The following is a 19,484-nucleotide window of genomic DNA, read 5'->3' on the forward strand; positions in this document are numbered from 1 at the left end:
AAGTCAAGAAATAGGCTGGAGAAAGAGCAAACAACAGAAAAAATATCTGAAAACAGAAAGTTACTATAGTGACAAGGAACATCAAAACACACTCAGAAGAAGGTAACAAAGTCAAAACTCCTACATCCAAAGAAAGTAGAATTGGCTAAATGGAAAAAGAGGTACAAAAGTTCACTGAAGAAAATAATTCCTTAAAAATTATAATTGAGCAAGTAGAACCTATTAACTTCATGAGACATCAAGAAACAATAAAACAAAAACCAAAGAATGAAAAAAGACAATGTGAAATATCTCATTGGAAAAGTAACTGACCTGGAAAATGGATTTAGGATATAATTTAAAAATTATTGGAGTAAAAGCTATGATAAAAATAGCCTAGACTTCATCTTTCAAGAAATTATCAAGGAAAATTGTCCTAATATTCTAGTACCAGAGTGTAAAAATAGAAATTACAGGAATCCACTGCTTACCTCCTGAAAAAAATCCCCAAATGAAAACATGCAGGAATATTATAGCCAAATTCCAAAGTTCGCAGGCCAAGGGAAAAATATTTCAAGCAGTCAGAAGAAAAAAAAAAAATCAAGCATTGTGGAACCACAGTCAGAATAACACAAGATTTAACAGCTTCCACATTAAAGAATCAGAGGGTTTGCAATATGATACTCCAGAGGGCAAAGGATCTAGGATTACAACCAAGAATTACCTACACATCAAAATAGACTATAATTCTTCAGGGGGAGGGTGGGATGTATATTCAATGAAATAGAGGACTTTCAAGCATTCCGGATGAAAAAACCAGAGATGAGTAGAAAATTTGACTTCCAAATACAAGACTGGAGAGAAGCATAAAAACATAAACAAAAAGGGAAATCATAAGATTAAGCTATTTATATTCTTCCATGGAAAGATAATGGTTGTCACTCTTAAGAACTTTTTAGTTATTACAGTATACACATGCATATACACACACATTAGAGTATATATACACATGGACACACATATAGACAGAGACAGATAAAGACAGATGGACAGACAGAGAGAAAGAGGCACAGTTATAAGCTGAATATGATTGATGGTATGATGTCTAAAAAATAAAGCATAGAGGTGAGAAAGAGGAGTGCACTGGGACAAAGGGTAAAGGATAGGCAGAATGGGGTAAATTATTTCACAGAAATGAAACAAGAAAGAGCTTTTACAACAGAGAGGAAAATAGAGAAGGTGGTGGGGAACACTTGAAACTTACTCTCATCAGAATTGGGTCTAAGAGGGAATAACAAGTGGATGTAGAAATCTAAATTACACTACAAGGAAGTAGGAGGAAAAGAGGTTGGGAGAAGGAGGTTTCTGGTAGAAGGGACTGTATATTGGAGGACATGGTAATAAAAAGCAAAACTCTTTTGAGGAGCAACAGGGTGAAAGAATAGGGAGAATAGAATAAACAGAGGGAAATAGAATGGAGAAAAATACTGTTAAAATATGTGAATCAAGTTCTTCTAATAAAGGCCTTATTCCTCAAATATATAATGAGTCAAATTTGTTATAATAAAATCCATTCCCCAGATGATAAATAATCAAAAGATATGAACAGTTTTCAGATGAAGAAATCAAAGCTATCTATAATCATACGAAAAAAAAAATACTCAAAATTGATATTGATAAGTGAAATGAAAAATAAAATATTTTTGAGGTACTACCTCATTTATTAGATTGACTAAGAGGATAGATAATGAAAATTGGAACATTAAGGCATTGTTGGTGGAGTTGTGAACTGATGAATTATGTAGAGCAATTGGAACTCTCCCCAAATGGCTATAATGTCATATATACCCTTTGACCTTGTAATACTACTACTAAATTTGTGTCCCCAAAGAGATTTAAAAATAAAAAAAAAACCTATATGTACAAAAAATATTTATAGCAGCTTTTTTCTGGTGGCAAAGAATGAGAAACTGAGGGGATACCCACTAACTGGGGAATGGCTGAACAAGTTGTGGAATATAATTGAGATAAAACACTACTGTAGTATAAAGAAATCTTGAGCCAGATGCCCTCAGAGAAACCTGGAAAGACTTATATGAATTGATGCAAAGTGAAATGAGTAGAACCAGGAGAAAATAATACACAATAATAGCAATAGTGTAAGATGATCAACTGTGAATGACTTAATTAACTCTCAACGACTTAGGAAGACGAATGCTATCAATCCATACAGAAAGAACTGACAGAGTCTGAATATGGATAAAAGCATATTTTTTCTTTCTTTTTCTTGAGTTTTTTTTTTTGTCTATGTTTTCTTTTACAACATGACTAATACAGAATATGTTTTGCATGACTGCACAATATAATCTACATCAAATTGACTGCCTTCTCAATGGGTGAAGAGGGAATTTTGAATTCAAGAAATCAAGAAAGTTAAACTTTGTTTTTACATGTTATTGGGGGAAAATAAAATACCAAATGAAAAAAAGAGACTTTTTTTGCCTTTATTTAAGTCTTTTATTTATTTTTAAATTTTATTTTTCATTTTAAACACAATTTATAACAGATAAAACAATTCAGATTTTTGGTCAGGTGATACTTCTTTTTAAAGCATTTACAATATGGACCACAAAAGAATTTTTTTTTAAACATTAACCAACTGAGACACAAATAATATTTATGTTTGCTAACTTCGCAAGCTCTTGACCTAATTGTCTCTGCAGTATTACTGAAAATTAAAGGACCCTAACTTATTGTTGTTGGTCTAAAGTTCTAAACCTAATAGCTTAATTTTAGACTTAACCTCAGATGTTCTCCTACCAATAATCTATAATTTAATGGATCTGGTATTAAGCTTGCAAACCTTTTGACTATAGGAAATTGCCACCAAGAGTAGGGACATTGCAGGGATACAATATCTCCTCAACTTCATGTCAGTTCCAGGCAGGATTAGATTGTCCACTTATATTCCGTCAGGCTTAAAGTCTTCCAGGTGTCAGTGGGCAAATTCAATCAGGAGAATCCTATCTCAGCCCAGGCTGAACAGCCACCCTCCCACTCTTCCCATAAGATCACCTTTTGCAGTTCATACCAGCATCTCACAGGCTTACTGGCTTCATGTATTGGAGGCTCATATTGGCTTTCTTACTATTCATATCTGGAGTTAGACTCAGAAGAACAGTCACTTAATAGTCCCATGGCATCTAAAAATAGCAAGGTCCAGTAGGCAGGTTTCAAATATGATTATAATTTCACTTTGGCTAAGGAATATCTTTTGAGATAAGTCTTACATGGCTTACATGCCTTTGTATACATGTTCTAGTTCCTGATTAAATAGCAATCATAAAATCAAATTTACCACTTAAACCTTAACTTTTCCATCAATGTCAAATTTTACCCAAGGTTACCTTCCTCTAGGAAATTTAGACTAAAATTCTTTCCCCCAAACTAAAGATTTATATATACATATACATGTATACACACATACAGTCATGTAGATATACATACCTACACATATATAATGTACACACACATACATACCCATACACACCTACTTACATATGCATGCACATGTACACACATGCGCACACACACACACACACACACACACATATATATGTATATATATATATATATACATATATATATATATATATATATATATATGTATATATATATATATATATACACACCCCCTAAGTACCCTAAAAGTAAAAGACTTCTCATGAGTTACAAATAACATCTTTCCATGTGGTAATATAATCACTTCAACTTTTATGAGTTTCTGAAGACTTCTCTTTCCTGTTTACCTTTTCATGTTTCTCTTGATTCTTGTATTTGAAAAACAAATTCTCTACTACATATTTTTTGGAGGTTTTGGATATAGAAAACTTGACTTTGATGTCTTTCTCTGATGGCATGTTTTGCTGTTCCTTATCTGAAATTATGGAAGAAAATACCTTTTCACCAAGAAAGTAACCTTCTATAGTTCTGTTTTTTCTCTTTGGGGGCATTTTTTCTAGGCAGTTCCTTGACTTTTCAGTCCTTTGTCAAGTGGAGGGTGTATTATCCTATGCTTCAAAGGTTTGTGCAACTGTTTTCGGAGATATCTCTAGGGACCTGTTAGTTCTTAGTTCCTCCAAGATGATACAATCAAGGGAAAGGAGTTTACTCCTCTCCTTCACTGTACTCTTGTCTGTGAGCAACCAAAAGCACTGTTTTCAATCCTGTAACTGTGAGTTGAATTCCCTCTACACAGCCACCACCAGCTCCACTATGCCAATTCTCTTCCTCACCCCAGGTCTGCCATTCAGGACTGAGACCAAGATAAGCTGCTCAGTTCCCCCAGAGTTTTTAGACTGAGGGCTCCAAAAGTGGAAGCTGCTGCTTCAGTGGCTGCTGCCACCTGGGCTCAGGGCTGGGTCTCACCTCACTCCCCTCTTCCCCAGGTGAAGGAGTTTTCTTACTGACTTCTGAAGCTGTCTTTGACATTTGTGAGTTGAGAAATCTGAGAAACACAGCTACTGCCTGTGATTCTGTCCCTTGAAGCCTGCTCCAGTCCTGTTCATGCTATGCTCATCCCACACTGGACTGGGCTCTGTTCCCTGTACTATACACCTTTCCTGTCAGACTTCCAGTCTGCTTTGGGCTGGAAATCTCTTTCATTCTGGTGTTTTGTGGCTTCAGCTTTTCTAGAGTTTGTTTAGAGTCATCTTTTACAGGTATTTTATGGGCCATGTGGGTGTGTGGTAGAGAGCTAGAGCAGATCTGTCCTTCTACTCTGCCATCTTGGCTCCCCCCAACTTGAATTTTAAATTTATGCAATAAAAAAAGCTTTTCCATAATACAGTACAATAGCAAAAAGATTGAGTAAAAAAATAAAATTTAAATTTGAATAAAATTAAAATAAAAAATAAATTTAATTTGTACAACTTTCTATTTAAATAAGATGTTACTTTTCAAACTATACCACCTATCCATGATGGGTTTTGTAGTTTTTTTCTGTTCTCTTCTCTATGTAGCTCCATATGTTCTACTCCTTTCTAATTGGTGAAATGAGTCCTCCCAAGCAAAACTACAACTTCCCAGCTGGGTCATAGGTGTATCTGAGAAAGGTTGTATGTGTCATTCTAATGCTATTGGCCAGAGTCCCTTTTCTAGGCTGTTCCCTTCATAATTAAGCGCTGATGGTAATAAACCAACCAGACTTACTTAGGCTTTAGGAAGAGACATTACTAAGGTAGAATAGTAAGAAAAGTTGTTTCATAACACCTATTCCCAAAGTCTGAATACATTCTACCAACATTATATATAGTTCAGAGAAATCTTGGCTCAAGCCTTTGGCACTAATTCCAAAACAGTGACATGGCAAAATGAATAAAAAAAAATCTCACTGACCTTAGAATCAGAAAAACCTGAAGTGTATGACCCTGAGAAGGTCACTTACACTCATTCTGCCTCAGTTTCCTCAACTATAAAATGGGGATTACATTGTACCCACCACCCATGGAAATTGTGAGAATCAACGTAGATATTTACAAAGGATTTAACATTTTTTCCTGCCACTTAGAAGACACTTGAGAAATGCTCATCCTATACTGTTACTGTCTTCAATTTTGTTGTAACTACACAGAAATACTGTTGATTTGTGATTCTATATTCATCCTATAATTCTACTGAAGTTATTGTTTCAATTGCTTTCAATGGCAATCTTGGAGGATAGAACATAATGATTTCAGCAGAAATATAGCTTCATCTCTCCACTTTTATTTCTCTACCCTTCCTTATTGCTAACACTTGCATTTCTAGAGCTATGTGAAATAATGGAAAGGAAAGAAGGTGTGATTCCTTTATTCCTTTCTTCACTGGGAAAGTTTCTGTTACCATTGCACATAAGGCTAGCTTTTGGATTAAGATATTTACTTTCATCACATAAAAAGAAAGGTCTTACTGTGCATGAGCTTGGAACGATTTTTGCATAAACAAATATACTTTGTCAAAGGCTTTTGCTATATCTGTTGACATGATCATGCACTACTGGCTATTTGGGAATTCAATATGATTATGTTAAATGTATTCCTATGGAACTATCCTAGTTTCCTGGATATAAATCTAATTTAAATACAGTGAATGCCTTTATGGACAAATTCTTAGTCTTTTTTCCATGGTTTTCCTTTTAAAAATGAGTTCTTATTCTTTAGTCTTGTTGACTTCTAGTTCTCTCACTTTGCTTTGTCCTCCTCTGCTTTAGTTACTAGGAGTACATTTGTCTCATTAAAGGAGTATGTTAGGGATTACTTTCTCAAGTTTTTAAAAATAATTTCTGAGTAGTTTTCAATTGTTATTTAATGGTTTGATACAATTGTCATACATTAACCTGGATAAGAGTTTTGTTTTCTTTTGTAGTTCCTTTCCAACCCATTCAATTCCCTTTTCTTATCTTTATTTGGAGTTATGTTAATTTTGGAATTTTATGTTTTGGTATGAATAGCACCCTTTCTGGTCTCAATCACCCAAAAGTTACTTGCAGAGGCAGGTTAGGGTATCAGAATACAGCTACCCTCAGTTTTCTAGGTTAAACCTAAAGTGATGGGGTTTTTGGGACTGTTAGAAGTCCCTGTCCAACATTCTCCTTTTGTCAACCAAAAAGTCAAACTCTACTACAAGGGCAATCTTACAAGAATTTCAGTCATCCCTCAATAAAATAAATGGGCAAAGTCCCATTAGAAAGGGAATAAGGTCGGGTAAGTTGTAAACACATGAGAGATTCCCAGTAAAGGTTGTATGCACTCAGATTTGGTTTCCCCCCCTCAATTAACCTTGTCCCTTCTCAAAAGTGTTTACTTCTAGTAATTCCTTTCTCCCATTTGCCCTCCCTTCTATCATTCCCCTCACCCGACTTGTCACCTCCTCCCCTTCTTTTCTGTGGTGTAAGATAGATTTTCATATCAAGTTTAGTGAGCATGTTATTCCCTCCTTCAGCCATACATGGAGAGAGAAGCTTCACTTTTCCCCTCTCCCCTTCTCCTTTTTCTCCTCCATTGAACAATATTTTTCTTATCTCTTTTAGGAGTTATAGACTGCCCCGTTCCATTTCTCCCTTTCTCCTCCCAGTATTTTCCTCCCTCACACCCCAATTTTTTTTTATTTTTATTTTTTGTGTATGGATATCATCTCTTCTGATTTAACACACCCTGTACTCCCTGTCTATATACGTGTGTATGTGTATGTACAATTTCTCCATCTACCCAAATACTGAGAAAAAGATTCAAGAGTTATAAATATTTTCTTTTCATGTAGTAATGTAAACAGTTCAGCTTTAGAAAGTCTTTTATGATTTTTCTTCCCTGTTTACCTTTTCATGCTTCTCTTGATTCTTGTATTGTGAAGTCAAATTTTCTATACAGATCTGGTCTTTTCCTCAATATGAATGATTGAAAGTCCTCTATATCACTGAATGACCATTTATTCCCTTGAAGTATTATACTCAGATTTGCTGGGTAGGTGATTCTTGGTTTCAATCCCAGTTCCTTTGATCTCTGGAATGTCCCACTCCAAGCCCTTCAATCCCTTAATGTTGAAGCTGCCAGATCCTGTGTAATCCTGATTGTATTTCCACAATACTCAAATTGTTTCTTTGTAGCTTGCTTGCAGTATTTTCTCCTTGATCTGGGAACTCTGAAATTTGAGTACAATATTCCTAGGAGTTCCTCTGTTTGGGTCTCTTGGGAGGTGATCAGTGGATTCTTTCAATATTTATTTTGTCTTCTGGTTCTAGAACATCAGGGTAGTTTTCCTTGATAATTTCATGGAAGACAATGTTTAGGCTCCTTTTTTGATCATGGCTTTTAGGTAGTCCCTCAATTTTTAAATTGTTTCTCCTGGAGCTATTTTCTAGGTCAGTTGTTTTTCCAATGAGATGTTTCACATTATCTTCTATTTTTTCAAAATTTTGGTTTTGTCTTCTAATTGCTTGATTTATCTCATAGTCATTCATTTCCCTGAACTCAATTCTCTCTTTCAATGTATTATCTTGTTCAGTGAGTTTTTGACACTTCTCCTCCATTTGGCTAATTCTGCTTTTTAAAGCCTTCTTCTCCTCATTGGCTTTTTGGATGTCTTTTTCCAATTGAGTTAGCCTCTTTTTAAAGCTGTTCTTTTCCTTAGCATTTTTTTGGATCTCCTTTAGTAAACTACTAACTCATTTTTTAAGCTCTTCTACTGCCTGATCCTAGTTTAAGTTCCCTTTGGAGGCCCTGGAGGCAGCGGTCTTGACTTCCTCTGACAAAATACCCTATTCTTTCTCATCTGAAAGGATGGAGGGAGACATCTGTTCCCCAAGAAAGTAACCTTTTATAGTCTTATTTTTTTTCCCCTTTTTTGGGCATTTTCCTAGCCAGTTACTTGACTTCTGAGTTTCCTGTCCACAACCACCTTGCCTCCAGTTCCACCAGGACAGCACTGGGGGCTGAGATTCAGATGAGTTGCTGCAATCCCTCAGGGGCTTTAGGTGGGGTAGGGCCACTATTCAGTGTGAGATTAAGATCAGTTGCTCAGGTGGAAGCAGGGTAGCCACACAGGGTTCAGTTCCCTCAGGGGCTTTACAATGTGACCTTCAACAATGGATGCAGTCTACTGCCTGCCTTGGGAGCCCCCAGTCCACTGCTGCCTCCACTGTTGCCACCTGAGGAGGTTTGAGTTACAGGGACACTCTGCCCCTTTCTCTGCCAGTACCTGAGGAGGTTTGAGTTACAGGGACACTCTGCTCCTTTCTCTGCCAGGCAAAAAAACAGTCTCACTTTAGTGCCTGTGGGTTGAGAGATCTAAGCTGCTGCTGGCCATTCTGTCCCTGAAACCTGCTCGATCATGCTCCACCTGGTGCTGCATGGCCAAAGCTGGGCTGGGCTCTGTTCCAGTGTGACAGAACTTTCCCGTTGGTCTTTCAGGTCACTCTGGGCTAGAAATCTCCTGCACTCTGTTGTTCTGTGGCTTCTGCTGCTCTAGAGTTATTTTATGGGCTGTGGGGCAAGAGCTAGTGTATGTGCATCTTTCTACTCTGCCATCTTAGCTCTGGCCCCAAGACTTTTTCTTAAAACAAAACAAAACTCTTCCTAGTGTCCCTTAATGCTAATAACTTCCCTCTGAGATTGCCTCAAATTTACCCTGATAATACCTTGTTTATTCTTATTTGGCAAGGGCAGGAATGGGAACAAATTTGCACCCATCTATATGTGCATGCACAAAAGGACCTAGAAATAACTTCAGGATCATGTAACCTACAAGATGACAAAACAACCAAGTTCTGAAAATTTCTCCAAATCTAAAAACCTAAAAAACAAATAATTGAATTACTCAACATATAAAAATGATTTTAAAAATGAATCAATAACATAAAATGACAGAATTCCTTTTCAAGGTAAATGTTTCATGATGTAACTCCAGAAAACTGTCACTTTGAGTTCCCATTCAATACCATTACCCCTGAAATGACTTGTTACAAGTATATTAATAGGCTTGAGAATTATGCTCTTCTTTTAGAGATTCCTTGGGGTATTGATTTTTATCAAACCTCTTGACCCTAGAAGATGTGGTAGAGCATGATTTGCACAGTCACAGAAAAGAAAGAAGGAAAAGAATAGATAATGAAGGAAGGAATGGGGGAAAGATTCAGTTTGTTTTCTAGAGAATAATAGTGCTCAAAACCACTTTATAAGGGAAAAATAGAATCAGGTCTGAGGGAAAGGGAGACTGATAGCCATTTGGGACTGTTTGGAGAAATCTTAGTCTAAATAACCCTATTATCCTTCAGTATAAGGAGCCTGAGGCCACAAAACAGCTGACCTTCACAAGTCTGTGCAGTAACTGAAAGGGAACAATGTTTCTCAAAGATAAGCCACAAGGTACATAGGAAAAAATTAAGACATCAAAACATAAATAAGTAAAAGTTTCATTCCCAAGTTGGTGAAGTACTGGAGGCAATATTATATGTAGAAACAAGGATGAATAAAACCTCAAAGAGAAAGTTCATTACTTAAAATCCAAATCATGAATCTTATCTACATTGTAATAAAGGTATTAAGAGGGCAGACAGCAATTTGTCTAAAGAACCAAAAAATGAAATTTTCCATTCTCCCCTAATTTACTTATGACAGTATCCTTTAAGTCTAAATAACTTCCTTCACAATATTCTAATCAACACCCTTGATATTCTTGATGCTTTGTTTTTCCAGATGAATTTTATTATTATTTTCTATATCTATAAAATAATTCTTTGGTAATTTGATTGGAATGGGGCTGAATAAGTAAATAAATTTAGGTAGAAGTATAATTTTGATTACATTGATTGGCTTAGCCAATCCATGAATAATTAATATTTCTCTAATAATTTAGATTTATCTTTTGTGAAAAGTGTTCTGTAATTTTGTTCATAGTACTCCTGGGTATATCTTGAAATGTAGACTCTCAAGCATTTTATGATGATTGCAGTTTTTTGAATGGAAATTCTCTTTCCATCCCTTTCTACTGGGTTTGGTTGGCAAAATATAGAAATGCTGATGGTTTTCTAAGTTAATTTTATATCCTGAAACTTTGCCAAAGTCATTAATTGTTTCAAATACTTTTACAGTTGACTCTCTAGTATTCTTTAAGTATGCCACCATCTTGTTTGTGAAGAGGGATAATTTTGTGTCCTATTTATCTTGTCTTATTTCTCCCATTTCTTTTTCTTGAGATATTGACATACTGACATTTTTAGTACAACAGTAAATAATAGTGATGGCAATCAACATTTTTGTTTTGCTCCTATTCTTATAGGGAAGGCTTCTAGTTTATCCTCATGACTGACATTGCTTGCTCTTGGTTTTAGATAGATACTACTTAACATTTTAAGAAAGACTCCCATGATTCCTATGCTTTCTAGTGTTTTTAATAGAAATGGGTATTGTATTTTGTCCAAGGCATTTTCTGCACTGTTTATATCATGCAATTTTTGTTCTTTTTATTATTGATATGCTCATCAAACATATGAATGATGTTTATAGCTTTCCATATATGTAGCCTGCCCTGCATTTCTTGCATAAATTCCAACTGTTCATGGTGTATGATCTTTGTGATATATTTCTTTAGTATCCTTGATAGTCATTTATTTTGCATTTATTCTCATTAGGGAAATTGGTCTGTAATGATTTTTATCTGACTTTGTTTCTCTTGGTTTAGGAACTAAACCATATTTGTCTAATAAAAGGAATTTGGTAGAATTTCTTCTTTATTTAAAAATACTTTATATGGTAATGGGATTAACTATTCCTTAAATATTTGATTGCATTCATTTGTAAATCTTATCGGGTACTGGGATTTTTTTTTTTCCTTTAGGGAGCTCATTAATGGTTTGTCCAAAATATTTTTTCTAAGATAAAGTTTTTTTAAGTATTCTGTTTCATTTTTTATTAATCTGGACATTTTAATTATCCATCCATTTCACATAGATTTCAGTTTTACTGGCATACAGTTGGGCAAAACAATTCCTAACAATTGCTTTCATTTCATCTTTACTGGTTGTGCTTACATCATTTTCATTTTTGAAATTAGTAATTATGTAATTATGTTTTCTTTCTTTTAAAAATCCAGCTAACCAAAAACTGTCCATTTTGGTGTTTTCCCCAATATGCCATCTCCTACTGTTATGATTGTTTCTTTTTACTTTCAATTTTATTAATATATCCTTTGATTTTTAGTTTTGCCATTTTGATGTTAATTTAGGAATTTTTAATATGTTCCTTTTCCTTTTTCTATTTTTTTAGTTACATGCCCAATTGATTAATTTGCTCTTTTATTGATGTGATGTGTAAATTTGCTCTTTTTCTCTTTTACTGATGTGTAAAAATTTAGAGACATAAATTTTCTCATTGTTGTTATTCTCTTTAATGAAATTATTGATTGTTTCTATATTTTCTTCTTATACCCACTCATACTTTAAAATCAGATTATTTAGCTTCCAATTAATTTTAATATATTTTTCCAAGGTCTTTTACCAAATGCAGTTTTTATTACATTATGACTCTAAAACACAGTCAATTTTTGTGAAGATGAGCTGAGATAACGATTTTCCTTTCTATTCTCAATCAAATTTCAGGTTTATCATATTTAGCTTTTTAAAATTCTGTTTATCTTCTTAACTTTTCTTTTTAATTTATTTTTATGTTAGATTTATCTATCTCACAGAGATGAAAATTGAGGTTCCCCCACTAGTATACTTTACTGTAAATATCCTCCTGTGACTTGTTCAACTTTTCCTTCAAGCATTTGCATGCTATACCACTTAATGTTCATACATTTCATAGTGACAATACTTCATTGTAGAGTGTAGGATGTGTTCAGGGAGGACCAGTACCTTTGGCAGGATGGCTGTCAAGCCCTTTTTGGGGCTCTTTCCACTTTTGCTGTCCACTTGCTCCACCTTTCCACTGCATCCTGAGCCATTGCCAGCTGTCTTGACTCTGTCCTGCTGCTGGAATATGATGACTCTGGAGGAGAGAGTGAGGCTGATGACTTAGTGCAGCTCTTCCTCATTTAAGTCCAATTTAAGCATGAATCAAAAGACATCACCCATACTACCATTTAACTATTATGCCTCAAACTCCTGTGGTGACAGGCAAGTTATGAAGCAGTAGATGTGGATACACTGGGAGCTGCAGTCACAACCCTGCACACAGGTGGCCCAGGTCACACGGTCATTTCTCACTGGAAGTAGCAGTGGAACTTGGCAGCCTCCTGGGGGTCTGAGCAGCCTTTTAAGGATTGCACCACTCACCTCCTGGTGTGAGGAAGGGGGCTAGAAAAGGTGTGCTAAGCATTATCTCCTTACACAGCCCTGGCCTGATTACCATGGAAGGCGGGGAGTCTCACTATCCAGTTGAAACACACACAAAGAAATGTAAAAAATGTATGAAGACATCTGCAAAGATGATTTTACTCACTCTTGGCACATGGAACATGTGTGCACTAATAGACAACACAAAATCCAGTAGACCTGAAAGAAGAACTGCTGTTGTTGCAAGACAACTCAACAAATATTGCATCCAAATAGCAGCCTGAGTGAAACAAGGTTGGTTAAAGAAGGCCAGTTTACTGAAGTTGGACTGGATATACCTTTTTCTGGAGTGGGCACAGTGAAGGGGAGCACCGTGAAGCTGGCATGGGTTTTGCAATTGAAACTAATGTAATTAGCAAGCTGACATGCCTGTCAAAAGGAAAGAATGACAGGCTTATGACAGTGTGATTGCCACTCACATGCCACCATCATCAGTGCCTATGTTCACAGCAAAGAAGAATTTTATGAAGACCTAGAGACCCTTATGGTCAATGTGTCAAAAAAGGACAAGTTTATAATTCTGGGAGACTTTAGTGCTAGAGCAGGCTTAGACTATCAGACTTGGCAGGGAGTCTTATGGAAGAATGAAGTTGGAAACAGCAACAGCAACGGCCATTTACTGCTAAAGACTTGTGCATGGCATGATCTTCTCCTCACCAACATTGTCTTCCATTTACCTAAATGTAATAAAACTCCATGGTTGCACCCTCACAGCAAACATAGGCATTTAATAGACTGTGTGACTGTAAGAAGAGACAGACAAGATGTGAGAGTGACAAAGGCAATGTGTGGTGCAGAATGCTGGACTGCTCATAGACTGATATTTTCCAAGCTAAATATTTGCATTCATTGAAAGCTCCACCCCCAAGGCAAAATGATTACCAAAAGAATTAATGTCAGCAAATTAGAGTTCTTCTCTGAGCATGAACAGTTTGTTGCTGACCTGGAGGGAAAGTTGAACCAACACACAGCTGGCAACAGTAGAGTAGAAAAAGAGTGGGTAACTTTCAGATATTTGGTGTACAGCACTGCATTTGCTCATCTGGATCAGAACCCTCACAAACACCAAGACTGGTTTGATGAAAATGATGAGGAAATTCAGAAGCTGCTAAATGAAAAATGAGAACTCCATAGGATTTACCAGCAGGATAGTTCATCCCCCTCTAAGAAGGCAGCATTTAATTCCATCAAAAGAAAAGTACAAACAAAGTTTAGAGGGATGTAGGATTCCTGGCTCAGTAAGAAGACAGATGAAATTCAGTTTTATGCTGATGGTAACAATCCAAAGCGCTTTTATGATTCCCTGAAAGCTATTTATGAGCCAAAAACCTATGGTGCATCAGAACTACTCACTGCTGATGGAGCCACATTGATTAGTGATAAGTACATGATGCTAGAGGGATGGGTTGAACATTTCCATAGTCTTCTCAACAGACTATCATCAATCAATGTTGAGGCCATTGACCATTTACATCAGGTTGAAGTCAGTCTCTCCTTAGCTGAACTTCCAACTGAAGAAGAGGCTTGGATGGTCATTAGGCTCCTTTCATGTGGCAAAGCACCTGGTGCTGATTCTATTCCAGCTGAGATTTACAAGGTAGGGGGACCATGGCTCATATAAAAGTTGACTGAATTTTTCCAGGTTATATGACAAGAAGAGGTTCAAGGATGCCTCCATTGTCCATCTCTATAAGGGTAAAGGAAATAGATTGTCCTGTGACAATCATAGGGGGATCTCTCTTAGTCATTGCTGGCAAAGTTTTTCCTAGAGTCCTCCTTAATAGACTGACCCTTCACCTGGAAGATGGTCATATACCTGAGAGTCAGTGTGGCTTCAGAATGGACTGAGGAAAAATTGATATGGTGTTTGCTGCCTGACAACTCCAGGAGAAATGCCGGTAACAGAACACAATGGTCTGTATACAACTTTTGTAGATCTGACCAAGGTCTTTGACACTGTTAGTCATAAGGGTTTATGAAAAGATATGTCAAAATTTGGTAGCAGGAGAAGTCCATCAATATTGTACATTAATTTCATGATGGCATGTGTGCTCGGTTTCTGGATAATGGATAATGCTCTATTACCTTCTCAGTCACCAATGGAGTGAAATGGGGCTGTGTGCTTGCTCCCATGCTTTTTAGCATGATGTTTTCAGCCATGCTGATAAATGCTTTCAATAAGGACAGCAATAAACATGGCAAGTTCTTCAATCTGAAAAGGCTACAAGCCAAGACTAAAGTAGAGGGAATGTTGGTGCGTAATTTTCTGTTTTCAGATGATTGTGCACTCAGTGCAGACTCTGAAGCTCAGATGCAACAAAATATGCATCAATCTTCTGTTGCCTGTGCTAATTTTGATTTAATAATTAACACCAAGAAAACACAGATGCTTCATCAGCCACCACCACACCACCCATATGTGGAACCATTGGTTACAACAAATGGAGACATTTTGAATGTTGTGGATAAGTTTCCTTACCTTGGTAGTGTACTTTTCAGGGATATACACATTGACAATGAGGTTGATGCATGAATTGCCAGAGGTAGTTCAGTGTTTGGGAGGCTCTGAAGAAAAGTTTGGGAAAGAAGAGGTATCAGACTGACTGCCAAACTGAAGGTCTACAGAGCCATTGTGCTGACCTCGTTATTATATGCTTCTGAAACATGGACAGTCTCCCAGCTCCATGCCAATAAACTGAATTGCTTCCATTTGAACTGTCTTGGAAAGATTCTGAGGTTCACCTGAAAGGATGAGGTACCAGAAGCTGAAGTCCCTGCTAGAGCTGAACTGCCAAGTATTCAAACTATGCTTCAGAGAGTGCAACTCCAATGGGCTGGCGGCAGTATTCAGATGCAAAATGCACACTTGCCAAAAAGACTATTTTATGGAGAACTCGCATGGAGCAGGCAATCAAATAATGGCCAGAAGAAACAATACAAGGACACTGTCAAAGCCTCTCTCAAGAACTTTGAATTCGACTGTGCAACATGGGAGACACTGACACAGTACTGCTCAGCATGGCATTCCCACATCAGGAAGGGTGCTGTGCTCTTTAAGCAAAGCAGAATTGAGACAGTACAAATTAAATTCAGGTTGCACAAATTTGGGGTATCCACCCCAAATATTCACACAAGCTATCTGTGCCCAACCTGTGGTAGAATATTCCAAGTTCATATTGGTCTGATCAGCCACAGTTGGACACACTGAAATTTCATTTTACCGTGGTGATGTCATTTTGGTCCTCTTCGAAGATGAAGGACAACAACCAACCAACTTCATTGTCCATGGTGCCTTTTAGCAAAATATTATTTCCCTGATATTCCCTTTTAATTATGTTTGTTTTTTCTTTTTGCTTTATTTCATTTCATGATTGCTACCTCTTCTGTTTTTGATTTAGCTGAAGCATAATAGATTCTGCTCCAGCTACCCTATCCTCTCAGTTCTTCAGCTGACTCATTTCCTGTGACCTATCCCACCCCATCTCAGCCACAAAGATGGTTCAACCTTTGATATTTACTTATAAGTGCATCTCTTCTATATACATCACTCTTAATGCCTGTATTCCGTTGCTTGTAGATTGCATCCCATGTTGAATTGTGTTCGTTGTAGCAGGAAGTTTTTTTACATTTATTTGTATCTGCAGTGCTTAGCACAATGAGTAGCATAACATAGGTGTTTGTTTAACAAATGTTTCACTGAGAGATGAGGAACTAAATGACTCAGAAGAAATTTTCTAAGATGAATGAAAATTAATATTTATTAAAAATATGAATTGTGGGGTGGAGCCAAGATGGTGTTATAAAGGAACGAACTTGCTGGTGCTCTGCCCCCAAACACAACCAAATATCTGTTAAAAATGACTCTAAACAAATTCTGGGTCTTCAGAACAGACTGAATAATAGAGTGAAGCAAATCCCCAACCCAAGACAGTCTGCAAAGATGCTTGGAAGTATCTATCAGCCAAGCTGGGAGGAGAGCAAAGACAGAACAGAAGGGACCTGATCAAGTCTTGGGGGAATTGAATCTCAGACACCTATGGTGGTTTCCAGACTTCACAACCCCAAAACACCAATGACAAATTGGAAGGTCAGTGGAAAAAACTTGTGGGACCTGTGTGAGAGAGAAGTGTGGTGAGGCCTCAGCCCCAGGGCTGTAGGGGGAGGGGGGATAGTGAAGGAGAAGTTTGTGGCAGGAGCAACAAGGGTAGGGGCAAGGGCAGTGGCAGCAGCAGGGATTATTTCTAGAGCTCTAGGTCCACAGATTATGGGGGAATTGAGTGACTGACAGTATACCTTCCCCCCCTCCCCTTACTGGAAGGAAAGAATACCTTGAGAAAGAGTCTAAAAGTCAAGTAAATAGCTGGGAAAATGAGCAAAAAACAAAACAAAAAATGAATCAAACTATAGAATCTTACTTTGGCGACAAGGAAGACCAAAGCATACAAACAGAAGACAACAAAGTCAAAGCTCCTACATGTGATGGGGTACTTGGTATGTGTGCTTGGGCCCCAATTCTAAAATCGTATTTTTCTTTAAAAATCCAATTTCTCCCTACCATTAAATTCTATCCCAGGTGGTTTCTCTCTAGTTCACGGACACAGCCTGCCCTAGCAATAACCCTTCCTGACCCAGCAACCAGCTGCCCCTATATAGCTTATTAGTTTGAAACCAGCTATGTGCTGGCTGAACGGGCTGTGCACTGGATCATAAAGGCATTTGCTACTCACTTACACATTCATATTCTCCCTTACATTTATCTTGTCTAACAAGACATTGATGAGAGCAACCTGGTATTTCTGAGCCAGCCCTGACTGTTAGTGATGTAGTGACTTTTCAGGCCTAAAATCACACCTCCAGGTAGCTCCCCCCTCCTTGGGCTATATTTCCCAATTAATTACGGGTAAAATAACTGCACAATAGATACCAAAAGTGCATGTTCCTTTAAAAACTGATCACTCCTTAACCACTCTCTAATCCCACCCCAAAACACCTAGGTAACATTTGGCTCATGCTTTACTGTGGAATATACTACATAAACTTTACTTGTACCTCTCTAAGGTTGCAGGTTCCCTAAGAACTCTTGCCTGCTGAAAAGTGTAATAAATTTTTAGTTTAACCATAATAATTCTTGAATCTGTGAATTCCTTCCAGGTAACTGCCTCTGGCACCCTGGTATTTGTGGGGGGTCTCACCTTTCCTTCCAACCCTCATCATATCCAAAGCCTCCAAGAAAAATATGAATTGGTCTCAGACCATGGAAGAGCTCAACAAGGTTTTTGAAAATCAAATAAGGGGAGAAGAACAAAAATTAGGAAGAGAAATGAGAGTGATGCAAGAAAAGAAAGAACAGAAAATCATGAAAAACACGTCAACTACTTGCTAGGCAAAGATGGTGTAGTGTAATATTACTATAAAAACAATGAAGGTGAGGGATAGAAATTGGTGGAGTAGAAGAGGACATCTCACTCCAGAAGGGGAAAGGAAGTGTACCAGTAAAGTACATAGCAGAAATGCATCCATCTGTCCAAACATACATACTTATACATACATATATGTGTGCAATTATATGGGTATGTAATCAGTCAATAAATAAGCATTACACACACAGACACAGACACACACACAGACACACACACACACACACACACACACACACACACACACACACACCTGATTATGTACCAGAAACTGAGGATACAAATCAATACCTAATTTTAAGGAACTTATATTTCCTAGAGGGAAACGTATACACTGAAAGAAAATACATATTTTCACTGCTTGTCTCTGAATAAAGATTTGCAAACTGCTTAAAAAGAAACAAACACAAAGGTTCCAAATTTATCTTAGTACCAGAAACATTTACCTCCCCTCCATCCCCTGTATAAGTCCACCATACTTTCTTTCTCATCTTTCCACTCTACATTTATATCCTCAGGGCAAGGATTACAAGCTTTTGCCCCAATACTAGAAATTGACTAAGTCTATGGGGTACCATGACAACAAGCTAATCCATGAAATAGTTAATCAATTTTGTATTAGATCCATATGATGCCAATTCCTGAGTATTCTCATCTTTCCCAGTACTAAGGGGATAAGTTCTTTTGCCCTCAGATATACACACAGCTTAAGAGTCTCTTACTGCCACCAGCTTAGACTCCAAATGAAAATCAAATTGGCATCACAAAAGACAAGACGGAATAAATTGTGAAGTATTTCTTTTACATTTAATGTTGACTAAGGGGACACTTTATAAACAGCAGGGAAGTGTAAATTGAGGGAAATTAAGAAATTAACTGGGATATTGCATTTTGTATTTTAATATGAGCAACAATAATAAAGCATATTGCAGGTACTGAATAAAGTGGCTATTATGAACTTTTCTCCTCTCAGGCAATAACAACCTTCCCAGATTATTCTAGCTCCTACCTCCTTGTTAGCTTGGACATTAGCTCAGGAGACATTTCTAAAGCTGTTAAGTATATATCTCAACACCTTGCATAAAACCCATGGAATTACCTTAAGGGAGCTATGTATATTTAAAGAAAGTGCTGAGTACTCATTAACAGCTTGTGTAGAAATCGCCTTCTGCTTTTGGGGGCAATTTTCACAGGAATAATTAGGGACATAAAGCAACTAT

Source organism: Notamacropus eugenii, chromosome 1 (assembly GCF_028372415.1).
Source record: "Notamacropus eugenii isolate mMacEug1 chromosome 1, mMacEug1.pri_v2, whole genome shotgun sequence".
Lineage (NCBI taxonomy): Eukaryota > Metazoa > Chordata > Mammalia > Diprotodontia > Macropodidae > Notamacropus > Notamacropus eugenii.